The sequence below is a fragment of the Hemitrygon akajei genome, chromosome 4 (genome assembly GCF_048418815.1).
Source record: "Hemitrygon akajei chromosome 4, sHemAka1.3, whole genome shotgun sequence".
NCBI classification, from domain to species: domain Eukaryota; kingdom Metazoa; phylum Chordata; class Chondrichthyes; order Myliobatiformes; family Dasyatidae; genus Hemitrygon; species Hemitrygon akajei.
The window spans coordinates 46,506,067-46,524,369 of record NC_133127.1 but is presented as its reverse complement, the minus strand read 5'-3'; the positions used below and the strand labels follow the sequence as shown (position 1 = coordinate 46,524,369).

The 18,303-nt window shown below is 40.4% G+C and overlaps 1 protein-coding gene across 1 annotated transcript in view; it reads left to right on the top strand.

The window, feature by feature from the left end:
• Positions 1-18,303, top strand: part of tbck (TBC1 domain containing kinase) — a 220,308-nt gene that overhangs the window by 92,511 nt on the left and 109,494 nt on the right. The window lies entirely within an intron of this gene.

Below are 18,303 nucleotides of genomic sequence, written 5' to 3'. Positions count from 1 at the left end.
TGCAGAGCAATAAATTTGCAGCAGCTAATCAATGTCATATTTAAATGCATTTTTGTACAGCATCATGTGTAAAGTACATATATCACAAGTGATTTCCTACCAGGAAAGGAGAAGAACACTGACCGTCTTCTATCGATCATATGATGCTGTATTACTATAGGATTTGTATTCTTCTCTCTCCTTTGTTGCACCGAACCTTTGTTAACTAGTGAATTTGTCTGTTAAATGGTGTATTCACAAAGTTAAATATGGCACAGCACATCTGTTCAAAAAGAACATTTGTCTGTCAGCAACTCCGAAACAGTAATAGAATATTGTGTGCCTGTTTTCACATGAACAATTCACTTCTGTGTTTCATATCATTCAGACCATTTAATTGAATTATGGCCTTGTAAAACTCTATTACTCTTTAAGTTAAAACATCTGGACTGGAATTAATTCCGAAGTATTGTCTAACAATGTTTCACCAGGGAGAGGGTGAGAAGTTCAGGTGATCTTGGTTCATTTTTAATTTGACTGGCAGTTTTAAAAAAAAAACTCTAACCCCACAGGTTCTTTGATAACTACAGTCTATACTTTTAGTTCACACTGTGTGCTGTGGGGGAAAAATCCCTCTGTATTCGACAGATCTGTCATTGACCCTGAAAATTCACAGACAGGAAATGTTCATCCCCTCACTCACAACATAATTTGCTTATATCAAAGTTGCTAGACCTCTACCACTCTACTAGCAGGTATCTCAGAGCCCTTGCAGATCCTTCTCTCATGTTGGAGAGAGGCAAAGGTTGTATTTAATTTCCAGGAACCCTCTGAGATACTTGGTGGAATGAAAGAGATTCTTTTCCCCAAGACATTCTGTAGCAAAACTGTGTGTTTTTCTTTAGGATTTGGCTTGGTACTTTGAGTCATGATTTGGCTGCATGATTTTTTGGGAAACTACGAGGATGGATTGATTTACATGTTTTGATGAGGGACAACTGTTTAAGAAAAAGATGAATGTCTGGAAACATTGTAGCAATCAGTGCCTAACACTCCAGTGTGGCATTTTGTATTGAGTTGTTGACTCTTGGAGTTTACGAGGATGTCCCAACTGAACACAAAGCTACCATCACCTGAGCCTTGTGATCTGCTTAGTAGCTATCTGGACTAAATGATCATGGACGGGAGCTAGAACTTCTTTATTGAAATCAGAGTGAGTACTGAGTCAGTACTAGAGCCAAGAGGTGCCGTGCAAATGTCAAGACATACCTTATTAAAACAGGCATTTTTAGATGTGTTTTGGGCTCACAGTAAACATCATGTGTGGTCTAAATACAAAGATGGAATTAATTTCATGCTCCTTAATAAGGAATTTGATAGGGTTGGAAGAGTTTTGGGGCTAAATAACAAGGTCACACCACCTCTGGTTGCAGATAATCTTAACATTGACAAAGAATCAAAAGAAGTTAGCAATTAGTACAGACAGTCTCTCTTTTCTGAGAAATTTATCTTTGTGTTTCCTTTTAGATTTGAATTTCTTTTCCATTCTTAGACTTAAGTTGATTTAGAATATGAATGAATTACAGACTTCTTAAGCTAATAGAAGATTAAGTTGCAAATGTTTTAGGTTACGTTAAAGTATAGATGCCCAAGCGTAGGTTTACAACAATCATTGCAAGAGCCTTGTGAAGTGGAGCACGTCTGACATATTGAAGATTTCAAGGTTTCAAAGTGAATTTATTATCAAAGTACATATGCACTGTACCACCCAGAGATTTGCCTTACCCACAGACAGCCATGAAACAAAGAAAACAATGGAACCCATTCAAAGAAAAACATCAACCCCGCCCCCCCCCCCACAATTTGAAAAGACTGAAAATGTAAAACAAAAAAATCGCAAGAGTCCAGGCATATTCAGTTCAGCTCATTGTTCATTATATGCAGGCAGCCCCGATTCAAAGACTCCCAAAATAGCAACAAAAAACAGAGTGACCAGAAGCCAAAAACACATTATAACAAGAACTGCAGAGTCCAATCCACAAACTGCAGTAATTAAACCTTGCCCAAGACCCAGGACTCTGACAGCACTGAGTGAGAAAGAGATGGTTCGAATGCAGGGACCCTCCTTCGGGAGCAGAGAGTGAGGGGAGAGAAAGAGACCATCACAAGCAGACACTTTGCTGCGGCAGCAGCAAGTGAGGGGCTGGTAGACGGCATTGAACACTCGCTCACCTTCCTCAATCATTTCAATCTTCGTCTGCACTTTGATCGGCGAGAAATGGAGTCAATCATTGGTTCGTGCCATGTCTCCAAACTGATATCTACCTAAAGCATCAGTTTCTGTCCATTTTATGCATGTATAATCAGCTGTTAGCTAAATGAGAGTGCTTAGGAAGCCATGTAGGATATTTATCCGTATCCACTAAATCATAGTATTTGTGGTTCTTAAGATTGTAATAGCCGGGGTGGGATGGTAGTGTGGATAATCTCCCAACAAGAAAGCTTGGTGTGCAGGAGTTCATGAGGTCACGAAGAGTCGGACTTGACTTAGCGACTGAACAACAACAAACCTATACTTCCAATGGTGTGCATCTCAAATAACCTCTGTCAACCATGTCCAGCTCCTGGCTTTCACAGGTTCCTTAGCTACTAAGCCCGTCAGAAAGCACTTCTACCGAGGGGAGAAGGGTCATTACTGACATTGTGTCGCTTTGGAAAAATGGGGTTCATCAGCCATGATTGGCAGCTCATCAATGAGAAGGAAAACTGATCTCAATCCTCCACTGCCTTGTGGCTATACCCACTCATGTGCAAGGAGTAAACACAACAAAAATTCCAGAACTGGAGTCCCTATGCCAGTCCTACATTGAGTTCAATGCTGACTGGCAACTCTTGTGACACCATTGGTGTCAAACTGTATCGGTCTCTGCCATTCCTTTGGATTCATCAGCTGACTGGAGAGGGGGAGCCTACTGTATGGACAATAGCTTGTTCTCCATATCGTACTGTTCTAACTTAAGTACTGCTTGCATATCACATGGACAGCTGGGATGTAACATCCATGGTTGACTTCGACCAGTGGAGTGCCTTGGCCATGGCATTTGTGCCATGTTGGAGTGGTATGCATCAGGAGTTAGGCTCCAGAAAAAGGACAGTGCTAATTCTGGTCACCAGATTACAGAAAATAAAATTATAATGGGTTATGTTTTTATTGCCAGCAGTCTCCTCCAATCTGAAAATGACCCTCAAAATATAAAATCAGTAAATGCTAGAAACACTCAGAAGTACATGTTCTATCTGGGGCAAGATAAACAGAGTTAATGTTTCAAGCTGAAGGGGCAGCTTGACCTGCTGAGTATTTCCAGTATTTTCTGTTCTTTTAGATTTTCAGATTCTACAATTTTTTTTTCTGTTTAATGTATTACTTCAACAATTAACAAACTATAACTTTCATTTACCATGATGTGGCGCTGTTGATGCATGGTTACTGAAGACATTGAACTAGCATCTCCGTTGCTGGCTTAACTCAGTTACCTAAATTTTCAGTGGTGCAATATTTAAACTGTCAATTCTTTTGACATTTGACATTGCTGAACAGCTAATTTGTGCCATGCATGGTGTTTTTATAAATTAATCCTGCACTGTTATTCAAACAATTGCCATCTACTTATTACTAACAACAGTTTGAATTTACATAGTACATTTAAAATATTAGAAATGTCCCAGACTGTTTTGCAGGTATTAACATTTTTTTTTAAGTTCTATGCTAAAACTTAGAAAACAAGTAGATGATCAAAAAGGCGGTAATAGGGAACAGCTGAAAGAAGGAAAGAGAGGTTAGTAAACGGGTTTATGGAAGAATACCAATGTTTCAGGGATTGGCAATTGAAAACAAGTATGGAGTGACTGTCTTCGGGAAAGCCAGAGCACATCTATCTTGCAAACACGAGGAAATCTGCAGATGCTGGAAATTCAAACAACAACACACACAAAATGCTGGTAGAACACAGCAGGCCAGGCAGCATCTATAAGGAGAAGCGATGTTGATGTTTCGGGCCTGACGAAGGATAGTTTTATCTATCTTGGTAGTTTATAGGAATGGTGGAAATTGCAAAAATAATCCCCAAAGAGAGGAACAATCACCATGCAAATATTAAAACTGAGCTATTGATTAATTAGTGAGTCACAAAGTAAAGGGTGATGGAGAAGTGGAATGATGTGACCTCAAGTTACAAAGGGAAAAGACATTAGCACAGAATAGTTAGGAAGCAACAATGCCCTGGATGAAGGCTTCAGGAGCAGATGAGCTGGGTCAAGATTCTGATGTTCCTACATAGGTGGAAATTGGAGATATTTAATTCTTTGCTTACTTCACAGTACAAAGACAAACCAAAACACATCTATAGAACATAAAACATTACAGAACAGGCCCTTCAGCCCACAATGTTGTTTCAAACCAATTAAATTAGTAATCAAATGGCTAACTAACTTATTCTACCTACACAGTGTCCATACCCTTCCATTTTCCTCACATTCATAGTCTAGCTAAATATCTCTTAAATGTCTGATATTTCTGCCTCTACCACTACCCCAGGCAGCATATTCCAGGTACCCTCACTCTCTGTGTAAAAAAAAATCCCTCATTTTTCCTTTGAAATTACCTCCTCTCACCTTAAATTCATGCCCTCCGGTATAAGACATTTCCACCCGTGGAAAAAGATACTGACTGTCTACTCTGTCCATGGCTAATCTTATAAACTTCTATCATATGTCCTCTCAGCCTCCGCCACTCCAAAGTAAACAACCCAAGTTTGTCCAACCTCTTGTTATAGTACCTACCCTCTAATACAGGCAACATCTTGGTAACCTCTTCTGCACCCTCTCCAAAACCTCAACATCTTTCCTATATGGGGCGACCAGAACTGTATCAATACGCCAGATGCTGCCTAACTGGGTTTTATAAATCTGCAGCAAAAGTTCCTGATTTTTGAACTTAGTGCCTTGGCTAATAAAGTCAAACATGCCATATGCCTTCTTAACCATCCTATCAACCTGTATAGCCACTATCAGGGAGCTATGAACTTGAACCCCCAAGATTTGTCTGCTCATCAACACTGTTAGGGATAAGATCCTTAACAGTACTGTGTCTTGCATTTGACCTACCAAGATGCAACAGTTCACATTTGCCTGGCTTAAACTCCATCTGCCATTTCTCCACCCATTTGGCAACTGTTTTATATACATCACAAACAGCAGGGATCCCTGTGGAACCTCATTCATCACAGATCTTCAACACTTCGACCACTTCCTCCTGTCTTCTATGGGAAGCCAGTTCTGAATCCAATCGGCCAATTCACCATGGATCCCATACATCTTAATCTTCTGGATGAGCTTCCCTCAAGGGACCTTGTCTAGACATCCACAGCTCTCCCTTCATGATCACACTTGTCACCTCATGAAAAAACTCATTCTAGTTAGTAAGCATGACTTGCCCTGCATAAAGCCATGCTGGTTCTCCCTGTTTAGGCCATGATTTTCCAATGCTCATAGAACCTATCCCTAAGAATTCTCAGCAGTAACTTCCTTACCACTGCCTTGAGACTCACCAGCCTATAGTTTCCAGAGTTATCCCTTGTTCCCTTCTTGAATAATGGAACATTAGCTACTTGCCAGTCCTCAGAAACCTCGCCTGTGGCTAGAGAGGGCAAAGATATTGGCCAAGGCCCCAGGAATCTCTTGTGTTGCCACTCTCAACAACCTGGAATATATCCATCAGGCCCTGAGAACCTATCCACTGTAATGCTCTTTAAGAGACCCAACACTGCATCCTCCTTTACCTCGAAATGCACTAGCATATCAATATGCTCAGCATTAATCTCCCTATCCTCCACACCCTTCCCCTTGGAGAGCACTGATGTAAAGTACTCATTAAGGACCTCACTCACATCCAAGCAAATGCTCTCCCCTTTATCCTTAAGTGACCCCACCCTCTCTCTAGTTATCCTCTTGATCTTGATTCTGTATAGAATGCTTTGGGATTCTCTTTAATTGCCAAGGACTTTTCATGACCCCTCCTGGCTTTCCTAATTCCCTTTTTGAGTTCTTTTCTGGGCCTCAGTTTGATTCTAACTTTCTAAGGTTTACATACTTTTCCTTTTTCTTCTTGACTAAATTCATCATCTCTCTTGACATCCAAGTTTTTCTTACCTTGCCCCGCTTGCCCTTGAGCATATCTGTCCTGTACATTGTGCAGCTGGTTTTTAAACACCCTCCAGATGTCAGATGTGGATTTGCCCAAAACCAGCTGTCCCAATTAACTTCCCTCGTTCCTGACCGATGCTTTCATAATTTGCCCTTCTCCAATGTAATACTCCCCTTCAAGGTCCATACTTATTCTTGTTTGCATCTATCAAAAAACTTAAGGTGTGATGATCACTGTTTCCGAACTGTTCACCCACAGAAAGATTGGTCACCTGGCCAGGCTCATTACCCAACACCAAGTACTGATTTAAGTATCCCTTCTGGATGCACCTAACAAACTCTGCCCCATCAAAACCACTTGCACTGAGAAGGTTTGAGTTTATATTAGGGAAGTTGAAGTCCCCCATAACAACAACCCTATTTTTACACTCTTCCTTCATCTGCCTGCATATCTGTTCCTCAATGGCCTACTGGCTATTGGGAGTTCTTTAGTACAATCCCATCAGAGTGATGGCACCTGTCTTATTTTGAGTTCTACCCATATGGACCCAGTGGACAAACTCTCCATTATGTCCCCTCTGAGTGCATCTGTGATATTGTCCCTGATTACTAGTGCAACTCCACCAACTTTTTCACATCCCTTTCTATCTTTTTTAAAATACTGAAACCCATTACTGCCCAGCCCTCAACCAAGCCTCTGTAATGCCCACAACATCTGATCTATGGTCTAAACTAATCACCTTTACCCATAATTCTCCTAGCACTAAAATTATACTCTCTTCAGTCTATCCATCCCATCATACCTACTACCTTCCTCTCCATCCCTCCGCTTTCTAACCTGGTGCTCTGGTTCCCAGCCCACTGCCAAACTAGTTTAAACTCTCCCAAGTAGCACTAGCTAGCCTCCCTGCCAAGGTACTGGTTCCCCTGCAGTTTAGGTGTAATCCATCCCTCTTATATAGGTCACCTCTGTCCCAGAAAAGGTTCTAATTAACCAAGAACCTGAAACCTTGCCTCCTGCACCAGTTCCTCAGCTACTCATTTATCTGTACTATCATCTTAGTCCAGCTGGCTATCTTGGTATTACGTATCTTAATAGTTTATAGGGATGAAGGAAATTGGAAAAGCAAAACAAAAATCCCTAAGGGGAGGAACAATCAAAAGTGCACATATTAAAAGTGAGGCATTGATTAGTTAGTGAGTCAGTAAGTATAGGGTGATAGGGAAATGGAATGATGTGACTTCAGGTTATAAAGAGCAGAATGAGGAAAGTCGGACAGATGTCCATTAGAATAGTCAAGCTTGGAAGTAGCAATGACATGGATGAAGGTGTCAGGGGCAGGAGAACATTAGAAAATTCTAGTGTTTCTACATAGGTGGAAATAGGAGATACTTAATTTTTTTGCTTACTCCACAGTACAAAGACAAACCTAATATGCACTGTATGTTTTATGTATCCTATAAGTTTTCCTCAACTTGTGAAGATTAGTTGCAGTAGCTGAAACAATTGATTTTTAAGACATATTGTAAACATTGGAAATATCCTTTGCTTGGTTCTTCACCATTAAGTATCACTGTTTATTTTATTTTTATTTAGAGCTACAGTACCTTCCGGACCATTAAGCATGTGCTGCCCAATTACACCCATGTGACTAATTAACTATTACCCCATATGATTTTGGAATGTGGAGGGAAGCTTTATGCAGTCATGGGGAGAATGTGCAAAATCTTTACAGACAGCAAGGGCCACTGGCACTGCAAAGCATTGCGATAACCTTTACAATACCATGCCACCCCTACATTTGGTACCTAAACTTCTCCAGAACTGGTTGATTGATGAAGACTTTTAGGAGTTTAAGTTTGTAGTCTGGCTGCTGTGAAACCTTGGGAATGATTTCAACACAGATGTAAGACCAAAAGTGGTTTTGTTGGACTTTCTGAATGCTACTTTAAACACTGATGTTTGAATAATATACAGTATTGATTCTTTTCCTCAGACACGTTGTAGCCATCATTATATTTACAGATAAGCATTAAATGCCTTGCCAAATTCTTAACATGTTCTTTATTATAGCATCTTTGAATTTTGTATATATAATAATCAAATAATATCTTGGAAGGATTCTGTTTTGCAATTTTAACTGATTTTCAACCCTTTCTGTCACATCTCATAAAACTGTAAAAATGGAAATTGGAGTGGACATGATCACAATTGATCTTATCTTAAACTCAGCCAGTCTGCTTCTCATTGCTCTTTTTATGAGCCTGTAGTATAATACCAACTCATGTCAGTTCTGTGTTATAGAGAATTCCTATGATATGCACTAGAAGTATCAATCCCAATTCTCGGACCATGCAATTAAAGATTTAATCTTTCTGTCAGAATGACTCCAAATCCGACAAATTTAATAAGGTACTCTCTTGTTCTTTTAAACACTAGAGGGCGCAGGGCCATTTTGTTCAGTCTGCCTAAAGATGTCCCCTCATCGCAGAGTTCACTGATGCACTGCCTCGAAAGCAAGTTCATTCTTCCTTAAGTTAGGAGACCTAAACTGTGTACACTACTCCAGCTGTGGTCTCATTATAGATTTGCACATTTGCAATATTTTCTCTTACTCTTGTGTTACATCTTCCTTGCAACATGTCAATAATCTAATAAGATTTCATGCTTCTGAGTTTACATACACTTTACAGATTTATCTCTAGAATACATATTGCTTTCAAAAGCTTAATTTTAAACTGTCCTGCACTTTTTCAAATTTAAACTCTATGTTTGCTCTGTTGAAGAATACTCTCCCAAGGTGGAATTTTACTCAGATAGTTCATAGGTCAAAGGATTGGCCTAGGTAAAACTCAGTTTCTAGTTCTTGGTGTTAAAAATTATGTGAATTTCTACACTGGGAGCAATGTCTTTGAAAAGCTCAGAAAACCGAAAGTGCAGGAAATGAGCACAAATCAGGCAAGATCTTTGGAGAGTGGGATGAAGTTATCTTTTCCACTTTAATAGTGTTTCTTCAGGACTGAGAAGATTAAGAACATCACCATATTTAAACTTCTGAAGAGGGAGTGATGAAAGGGGAGAGCAAAGGAAATGTCTGTGAGAGGGAGGAGATCAAGAGAAAATGGATGAAGCAGGTTGGTAAGGGTACCGAAAACTTGTTTACACCTGCTAAACTGTCTGGGGGGGGGGGGGGATGTAAATGAAGAGCAAAGGATAAAAACCCTTAGACCAGCAAGAGACAATAGCACAACTGCTGGACATCTTGGGAAAAATGCTGGAAACTCTCAAAGAGACTCTCTAATTTTCCATTCCATTCCTACTTTGACTCATTCTTCGGCCTCTTACACTGTTTGAATGAAGTCCAGCTAAGCTCAAGGTACTGCTTCTCAACATCTGCGGGGACACATTACAGTCTTGAGGGCCCATCAATGAATTTAATTATTTCAGATAAGCAACATTTCCAGTTCATGTCAGAACTGACAATTTCTGGTGATGGAGTAGTTGACAAATTAGCTGGTATCTTTAGGAAGGGAAAGTCGAAAGAACACACACCTGTCCTCTTCAAGAGATCAGCAGTGGAATGGGTGTCAGTAACTCTGAAAATCTATCCTGGTACCAACATATTGATGCAGTTGCAAAGAAGGCACAACAGTGGCTATATTTCATTAGGAACTTGAGAATATTTGGTATGTCACCAAAGACGCTGGCAAATTTCTACAAATGTACCTTAGAGAGCATTCTTCCTGGTTGTATCACTATCTGTATGGTGGGGTCACTGCACAGAATCAGAGAAAGCTGAAACTCCGCCAGCTCCATGATGGGCACTTGTCTCCCCAGCATCCAGGACACCTTAAAAAGGCAGTATCCATCATTAAGAACCCCCATCTCTCAGTGTATACCCTCTTCTCATTGCAACCAATAATGAAGAGGTACAGGATCCTGAGACACATAGTCAATGTTTTAGTAACCATTTCTTCCCCTCTATCATCAGTTTCCTGAATAAAGAACAAACCAGTGTATGGTACCTCACATTTTTTCCTTTTTTTTATTGCACAATAAATATATGCACAAATTATATATCCAATTTGTGGTTTTCATTATGATTATTATGTATTACTGCTGCTGCATAACAACACTTTTTGAAATGAATTCGAATTGAATTTTGGTTTGTCATTTAGAAACCACAACTGCAATGCAGTTAAAAAATGAGACAACGTTCCTCCAGAATGATATCACAAAAGCACATGACAAAACAGACTACACCAGAAAATCCATATAGCATTTGGCAATCCCCAAATCCAGAGTCCGGAGAGGCTGCTGCGTATTAATATCACGCTAACATCTTAGCACGTTCCCTGGAAAGGAGCTCCAAACCCACCAGACAAAACAAGTCTACCCAGATACACCAAGTCAGGAGACCAACTCTACCACCCAACAAACCAAAAACTAAAGCTACAAGACCTACACAAAACCACATAGTTACAACATATAGTTATAACAGTGCAAACAATACCATAATTGATTTTAAAAAAACAGACCATGGGCACAGTAAAAATAGTCCAAAGACACATATGCCAATGATATTAAACCTGATTCTGATCTGTGGTGGGGCAGAAGCAGGGTTTACATTTTAGCTCACTGATCTCTCATGCTGGTGTTTCTTTTCCCACAACAGACTGAAAATATGTATTGCTTCTTGTAACAATGAACTCTTTTGATAGGATGCTCTTTATTTGTCACCTTTACAAGAGGTTGTGGAATCCTGGAATGTTCTCCCCAACCACCCTATACTTTTAAAGACAGCTCAAGTTCCACATTTATTCTTGCCGTAGGCATACGTTAACTTGGAATAAAGAGCCGCAAAAATTAGACTTTTGCAGCAGTATTACAGTAAGTTACAGTGAAATTAAATTGAAATAAATTATACATTAACTTACACTTACATAAAAATAAACATTAAAATAAGGATAATGATGTGTTACAAGATTGAGAGAAAAAAATTATGTCCAGAGGCAGTGTTATGATTTTGAGGTCAGTTCAGGTTCCTGTACCTGTTGCCAATATTCAGAAAATAATATGGCATGGATGTTGGGGGGGTTGGGGTGGGGTATAGTTTCTGATGATGGATTAAAACCTTCCTGAAAGATCACCTCTTCTTCTGTATGGTAGGAACAGTTGAACACAAGGTGGAACTGACTGTGTGTTCTTGTGCATTGGAGTTTCATACCAGGCTGTGACGCAACCGGAGTGCTTTCCACTGTACATCTGTTGAAGTTATTGACATCTACTAAGTATGAGAACCAGTTAAAAATTTCAAGATTATGGCTAATAGATTTTTTGATATACTGGAGCATTACTGATTATAGAACCACAGCTAACAGACGAAGTGTAGATAAGGCATGATCTAATTAAATGGTGGAGTGAATGACCTGTTCCTTTTCCTGTGTTCCCAGCAATGGTCAAATTGATAAATGTTTAACAGAGTACACGATGTTATCAGATTAATTTGGACAGATTCCTTGGTTTTCCCTTTTCCAGGTCTGAGTTACTATATTCCACCATAAAATTAGATTAAATGCCATTTTCCCCCTCAGTCAATAAGACTCTGAGATAATTTACTAGCTAATGCAGAATTAAGATTTATTTCAACCTTTCAAGAGTTTTCTTAACAAAAACACTGGAGTTATATAGTTTTATCACAAAGTCCTGAAGCTATTTACAAGGAAGACATTTGAAGTGTTGTACTGTTGCAAATGGTTGTTGTGACACATCCTTGTGGTAGTGTAAGTTGGTAGTGCTTGTCGCTCTTACTTTCAGCTTCCACCACTCGCTACCAGTCTCATGAAAAAAAGAGTTGAATGTGTAACTCTCTCCCTGCCGGTTCATAGCCTCTGTGATGCCTCATGCAAACCTCATATAGTGCCTCCTTGCTGGTGACACACAGAAACTGAACTCCTTTCAATTCCGGCTGAACTACAGAAGATGGGGAGGAGGTCTGACCTCTGCACTCGTAGCATGCAGTCCCACTGGCATGTGGACGTGCCCTGGTGCTAGTGAACCAGATCCCCAGCTATGGGTAAATAGCCCCACTGTCTTGTGGCCTGCCTTGGGGGAGACGAAGGCTGTGGGAGTAAACCCAGACAGCAAATCCGGGGTGGAGTCCCTAAGGCAGCCAAGCTGATGCCAAACATATTGCTCCGTAAGCTATCCTTTGGACTACACTGGTGAGGCCAAGAGGGGGATCTTGACAACTTGACATCTCAGGATCTCTATACTTTCTGCCCAAGTTTGTGAAGATGAGGATGATCACCCATTGTCCTTCGAGACAGGAGAATGCCAACCACTTTTGTAGGAAATACTGCAGTTACGTTTTTTAATCAGTGGTGAGATTTACCACTGCCTTCAATACACAGCTTTGGGTCAATTGAAGGACAGTGTATTTAAAGATCAAGACTTCAGCATGGCACAAAAGTTATGTTCTATTAGACGCCAGTAATCCTTAACCTCTTATAGCTTCAGAGACCAGAACTACCTACTGCAGGCATCTCATGGCTCTACAAAAGTACCACCAACATTTTTGGCAAAATCTTCCAAGTTTAGGAGAAAAACAAATGAACCAATGTTGGTTACTTCTCCCGGGACAGTATCTTTAGTACTGAGACCCTAATTACATTTGTTTGGTTATGCTGGGCAGAATATGCCATTCATGTGCCCCACAGACAGAGACACGAGACTGTAGATGCTTGAATGCTTACAAAAAAACAAAACAAGCTGTTGGAGATTGTGTGTGTGTGTGTGTGTGTGTGTGTGTGTGTGTGTGTGTGTGTGTGTGTGTGTGTGTGTGTGTGTGTGTGTGTGTGTGTGTGTGTGTGTGTGTGTGTGTGTGTGTGTGTGTGTGTGTGTGTGTGTGTGTGTGTCTTTTGCTACTAGCGCACAAGGGAATTTAAATTGCACACAAAAAGTTGTCACCCTCTACCTCATTGGCATGTTAAGTATATTTCATGATCGTACAGAATCACATTTTCTTTTTAGTTTTCTGATGTGGACAGTGTTGACAACATGGAGTTTGTAATGATTTGTCTGCAGATTATAAAAATGGCTTATTAATACCTTTTATTTTAGGAAATTAAACACATATGTTGTTGTCACTGGGCAAAAAAATTGCACAGCATATGATTTTTGCACACACTAGTCACTGCAAATCAGAGGGAACATTGGGCGGTACGGTAGAATTGTGGTTAATGTCATAATATTACAGCACCAGTGACCCTAGTTCAGTTGCACCACTGCCTGTAAGGAGATTGTACATTCTTCCCCTAACTGCGTTGGTTTTCTCTGTGCGCTCCAGATTCCTCCCACAATCCAACGATGTACAGGTTAGTTGGTTACATGGGTGTAATTGGGTGGCGTGTGCTCATTGGCTGAAGGGCCTGTTACCATGCTGTATAAAATAAATACAGCATGTTACCATGCTGAATAAAATAAATCAATGAAATAAACTCAGTTGGTCATTATCATCTCTAAAGGGAAAAGGACGGGTGACATTTTGGGTCAAGACACTTCACTTGGACTGAAAGAATAGAGGGGAGACATCAAGTTTAAAGTCTTAGGGCAATATAAGTGGTTATATGATTGGTAAGTTTTCCCAGATCATACTTGAAGTGATGCTTCCTCCAGAACTATTATGTAACTTGAATCCTGAGTTACAACAGATGTCGGATAAAACTGACTGTAATGGTCTTAAGTGTTTGAAATGTGTAGCAAAATCAAAGACCATTTAACCTATTGCAATTTTGGCAGCTTTCTGAAATAACTATCAACTGAATCCCACCCACTCGTGCCACCCTTCCAGTGCTATCCTCATCCTTTGTTAAGATAGGTTTCTTTATCAAAAGTCCCTGCAGCCTATCATAGATTGTGTGAGAAGTACTGCTATCTGTGTTGTTTTACTTAATTACAATGTGCATAAAAATAATTCTCACTTGTGTTTATAAATGTTGTTGATTGCTGTATACCTTTTAATTACTCACTCAGCAACTAATGGAAATTATTTATCTTAAAAAAATAACTTCCTGGAACCAGTAATCTCATAAATCACAAAGATCAGTAATCTTTTCTGTCAGCTTTGCCCTACATGTCTGCAGTAAGTCAGTGGAAAGATTAGCCTATAGAGAATGCTGTTTCAATGCTATCTGAAAGGGAATATCTCCGTTATGAATTCCCTTTGTGTCAACAAATGTTGATAAAACAGACGGATGCTGGAATGCCAAATACATTCTGATAGAATCACAAGATGGGCTTGAAATAAAAAGCAAAATGAGACCTTATCCATAATGTGCCCCTATTGCACCGTCTAAAAAGTGGTGGGTGAGATAAAGTTTCACAAGGAATGTGGAACCAGACATCATTAGATCAGGTAGCTTTTCTGTTTTCAATACCTGGAAACCCAGTCTTAACTCCACGATGTACAAAAGCATTGGAGTATGTAGAATTTGACAGTAAAAAATGAAAGTTGTACAATCATTGCACAGGTCTGCGACCTGAATGAATGAATATGTCCTTCTCAGATATTTTTTAAAACAGTCACTGATTTTACTTCAATCTATTATTTATCTCAATTACTTTTATGTAAGAATCAATCAACTATATACACTCAATTGCCATTTTATTAGATACCTCCTGTACTTAATGAAGTGACCACAGAGTCTATCATCATGGTCTTCTGCTGCTGTAGACCATCCACTTCAATGCTCGATGTGTTGTGTATTCGTTGATGCTCTTCTGTACATCACAGTTTTAACGTGTGGCTATTTGGGTTATTGTCACCTTCTGTCAGCTGGGACCAGTCTGGCTATTTTCCTCTGTCATCTCTCATTTTGCCCACAGCAAGGCTGCTCACTGATGTTTTTTGTATCATTCTCTGTAAACCCTAGAGATGGTGGTGCATGAAAATCCCAGGAGATCAGCAGTTTCTGACAAGTTCAAACTGATTTTGAAAAGTCATATTGGAGTAGGACAAATGGCATAAATGATAGGAATGTTGATGAATTTGAAGGTAGCAACATACAGATAGAGTGGTAAAGAAGGCATATACATGCTTACCTTCATAGGTTGGGATGTGGAGAATAAAAATTGAGAGATTATGTTGCAACTTTTGAAAGCATTGGTTGGGCCATACTTGGAGTATTGTACGCACTTCTGGTCTCGGGGTGGGGATATCCGAGATACTTATCAAGAACATTGCACACGTAGGACCCTTAACATTGTCAAGGATCCCTCCCATCTGTCCCACAATTTCTTTGACCCCCTATCAAAAGGCAGGAGGCATCGTAGCATTAGGACAAGGACTATTACAATAGGATCAGCTTCTTCCCTCAGGCCATGAGACAACTGAACTCCCTGCCATCACTCGGGTTCCATCTCTTATGAAGCACCAGTAGCATTATACTGTTTACTTTTTAAACTCGTGTTGTAAATGCACCTTATGCTAAATGTCAATCTTCTGGAATATATTTTATTAGTTGTTAATTTATTTGTGGTAACATTAATTTGTTTTGTGTGTGAGTTACATGTTCTATGCTGTGCACCTTGGTCTAAAGGAACGTTTTATTTGCGGTATACATTATATAGTTGAATGACAGTAAACTTGAACCTTCACAGGATCCCACCACCAAGCATATCTTTCCCTCCCCTGCACTTTCTGCTTTCCACAAGGATCGTAACTCCCTTTTTCATTTGTCCCTCCCCACTGATCTCTCTCCTGGCACTTATCCTTGCAAGTGGAACAAGCGCTACACCTCCTCCCCTACCACGATTCAGGGCAGCAAACAGTCCTTCCAGGTGGGGTGACGTTTCACCTGTGAGTCTGTTGGGGTCATATACTGTGTCTGGTACTCCCAGTGTGGCCTCCTGCATATTGGTGAGACCCAACGTAGATTTGAAGACCGTTTCGCCAAGCACCTTCGCTCCGTCTACCAGAAGAAGCAGGATTTCCCAGTGGCCTCCTCTGCTGTCATGATGAGGCCACACTCAGGTTGGAGGAACAGTGCCTTAGATTTTGTCAGGATAGCCTCCAACCTGATGGTATGAACATCAACTTCTCAAACTTTCAGTAATGCCCCCTCCTCCTTCGCCATTCCCCATTGCCTTTTTCCTCTCTCACCTTATCTCCTTCCCTACCCATTGCCTCCTTCTGGTTCTCCTTCCCCCCTTTTCTCTCTTCCATGGCCTTCTGTCCTCTCCTATTAGAATCCCCCCTCTCCACCTTTGTATCCCTTTCACCAATCAACTTCCCAGCTCCTTACTTCACCCCTTCCCCTCCCAGTTTCACCTATCACCTTGTGTTTCTCCCTCCACTCCTCTAACCTTTAAACTTTACTCCTCATCTTCTTTCCTCCAGACCTGCAGAAGGGTCTCGTCCCGAAACGTCAGCTGTACTCTTTTCCATAGATGCTGCTGGTCTGCTGAGTTCCTCTAGCGTTTTGTGTGTGTTACTTGGTTTTCCAGCATCTGCGGATTTTCTCTGGTTTGTGACTGAAAAGCAAATACACAGGTTTATTGCGAGAGATAGGTTTTAATAGAGATTTGAGGGGAAAGTGAGGGGAAAGTTTTTTTTAACCAGAGAATGGTTAGTATCTGGAGATGGTAGAATCTGATATAGTCATTCCATTTAAGAGTAATTTACACAGGCACCTCTAAATCAGCAGAATCTAGAAGGATACTGCAAGCTAATTGGATTAGAATAGATGAACAAAAAGGTCAGCAGTATCTTTGCTCTTCTAGTGATGAGTTACTAGTACACTTATCACTATGTTATAGGGATTAACCATTTGGATTACAACTGGTTGCTTTTCCAAAGCTTGATGGGACCCAGCTGTAAATGTCAGCTCCAACTTGTGCTAGGCATGGAAAAGAGTAACTCCTCGGGCTTAGGTTGGAAAGTGACAGACTGACTCTTTAGAAATAAACGCAGTAATGCAGAGCACTTCGAGTTGCTCTCTGTGACATGGGTGGCATGGTAGCTTAGCGATTAGCACATCACTTTACAGCACCAATGATCACCGATTGGGCTTCGATTCACACTGCTGTCCCTGTGACTGTGTGGTTTCCTCCGGGTGCTCTGGTATCCTCCCACATTCCAAAGACATGGAGGTTAGTAAGGCTTGCTGAGTTGCAGGCATGCTTTGTGGCACTGAATGTTACAATATATGTGTGACAAATAAAGCTACTTTCCTTCTACCTGCTTTTCTTTCTCTTTCTTTTTGAATCTGATGCAGCACACTATATAGAGTTCCTAGAGTTATACAGCATGGAAGCAAGTACTTCATCTCAATAGGTCCATGCTGACTAAGATGCCCCATCTAAACTAGTCCCATTTGCCAGCATTTAGCCCATACCCTTCTCAATATATCTGTCCAACTTTTAAAGGTTGTTATTATGCCTGTCTCATCCACTTCCATTGACAGCTAATTCCTCATAGATAACTCCCTTGCTGATTACAAAAAGCTGCTACTCCTCAAATTCCTATTAAACCTTCCCCTTCTCAGCTTAAACCTATGCCCTCCGGTCCTTGACTGACCCTAAGAGAAAGACTGCATTCACTCTATCCGTGTCCCTCATGATTTTATACACCTGTCAGTCTCCTTCACTTCTAGGAATAAAGTCCTACCCTGTCCCTTCTCTGTTTATAACTAAGTTCTTCAAGTTCTGCTGACATCCTTGTATCTCTTTTTTGCATTCTTTTCAGTTTAATAATATCTTTCCTTTTGCAGACTGTCCAGAACTGAACACAATACTCCAATTGTGGCCTCACACATTAGGGTTCCATGACCTCTTACTCAGTGCCCTAACTGATGAAGGCAGTGTGTCAAAAGTCTTCTTCACCACCTTTTCTACCTGTGGTTCGATTTTCACTAAACTATATTGTTGTACTTCAAGGTCCCTCTGTTCTTGCAACACACCCCTGCGCCTTGCCAAACACTGTAAGCATCATACTTGGATTTGACTTTCCAAATTTAATTAATTTGCACGTATGCAAATTTACTTTATGTGCCATTCTTTTGCTCATTTATTCAGCTGATCGAAACTCCCCTGCAGTTTTTGATAACCTTTTTCATTGTCCA